This window comes from Centruroides sculpturatus, unplaced genomic scaffold (genome assembly GCF_000671375.1).
Source record: "Centruroides sculpturatus isolate CEXI.00-Female unplaced genomic scaffold, Cexi_2.0 scaffold1371, whole genome shotgun sequence".
NCBI classification, from domain to species: domain Eukaryota; kingdom Metazoa; phylum Arthropoda; class Arachnida; order Scorpiones; family Buthidae; genus Centruroides; species Centruroides sculpturatus.
The window spans coordinates 176351-178599 of record NW_019385556.1 but is presented as its reverse complement, the minus strand read 5'-3'; positions in this window follow the sequence as shown (position 1 = coordinate 178599).

Sequence of the window (2249 nt, the reverse complement as noted above, 5' to 3'; positions counted from 1 at the left end):
TGTTTTATAATGATTTCAATTCTGTAAACAAACAAATGTTGCAAATTCACAAACAACTATCAGACTGTTAATTTAGCTTCTGTAATAGCAGTTCTTAAAAAAGTCAATATTTCAGATTTATCATATAACTGTTGCTTTTTACCAAGTTGTATCCTTGATATAAATTATGATAATCAGAAAAATAAATTACTTGAAATGTTAAACAATAAGATTATAGAATAACAGAAACTTTTCAGGAAAAGAATTTATAAAAGAACTAGCATCAGAAGGCAACATAGTAAGTTTAATCCAGCTTGCAAAACAGGAAAGCATCAGTCTTAGATAAGACTTACAAACTATATAAAGTTACTGGAAAATGCTATTAATGTTTTTTACATTTTTATGCCAATAAAATAATTATACAGTCTGCATTTGGAAAACATCCAATGTTTTTATCTATGCAAACAGAAAAAGATTAATATTTATATCAACAGACAAGGAATAAAAACCAAGAACTTTGAAAATTATTTTGTTACTGTTTGTTCATGTGAATGCATTAGAAATATGACTGCATAAAGAAAGAAAAAAATGTATTTTTAAAATTAATGATGTTCAAGACTTAAAGCAGCTTATATTTTCAGTATTGATTTATTTTTCATTTTTGATTTGATTTAAGACAGTAATCAAATTATAGATAACAACATCTATCTATAAGAGAAATAAAGATTTTACCTATTGTATAATTAATGTGATTTATTGTATTTATTAATTGACAAGACTATATCTTGTTTATAAAATCATACTGCCCGATGTTCTTACCAGCATAGTGGTATGAAGGAGTACATGTTGAGAGTTGATATTTGGCACAGAGTATTAGGTGCCCAAATCATTTGCGCATAAAAAAATCCAGACTCATAGGTAGTCGGTCTGGATTTTTTTATCCAGACCCTTCTGGATTTTTTTATCCAGATTCCTCGATTCTCAGGGGACTGAGAATCGAGGAATCTGGATAAAATACATCACAATAAAATACAAAATGGCAACCCTCTTCTACAAACAGGCAAAACAGCCACCTCACCCCACCAAAGTCAGGTAGCGGAGAGTACCACCCACAGTCATTCTAAGAAGTGAACTCTGACCTTAGGACTGAACGGGTAGTTTCTTCTATGTTAAATAACCTAATTTTGTAAATTTGGGAGTGCTTCAAATATGATGTTAGAATGGTTTTATGTCATTACAAGTGGGTTTTTTTAAACATTATCTAGTATAGTAAAATCGTAGGACCAATAAAAATTTGACGTTATATTAGGACTGTCGTTACATTTGATGACATTATAATCGGGTTAAACTGTATATTGTTTGTGTATATTGTATAATTTCAGACGATACAATAGCCATGATTATTTTTTTCAAAAATGGGAACTTTTCGTTATGCATCGACAAAAATTCAACCCAGGCCAACACGCAACAGAGAGAAATTTTGAAATTGGATGGGTTAATTTCATTAAAAATGCATCGTGGACGACCTCGTGGTTGTCGCTGGTGAAGTTTGAACAATCGCGCCCAAAGGCAGCAATATCAAAGAAGATAGGAGAATGAAAACAAGACCTGCCTTGAGCATCAAAGTGATTCCATCTCCGAGACATAGTCTTGTCCCAAATATGGTTTTGCCGTTTTACTTGTTTAATTTTAGAAACATTTTCCATATACTGATTCCAGGATGATATCCTTTATCATGTCACAAACAACAGTTTTTGTTGTTGAACAACTTTTGTTTTGTGATTTTAATAATTTTGAAGTTACAATGGAAAATAGTATAAATATTTTCTATTGTAATTTTTACTTTTATTTTTACAGTCTATCTTACTGTTGTGCTTATATACCACATTTTTTTTATGTTTCTTTCTATATTTTATATCATTTTATTTGTATATATCATATTTACATTAGTTATGTCTATCATTTTATGCTTTTTTTACTGATTCATATTTTTGTTTATTGTATGTTTTATGAAAGGTTGTTTACAGTGTTTTATGGAAGGCAGTAATCTCATGCATTTAGATATTATTTTTGTGTTAAATAATTAAAAAAGAATTAATAAATAAACAATACCACCAGATACAATCTTAAAATCAGTATAGTTTGTTTCATGCCTTCCATGCTAAAAATGATGACAAAAATAACCAATAAACAAATTTTAACCATACCTTTATAACATGCATATGCAAAGAAAAATATTTATGCAAAGATATTATTTTTTATATCATAAC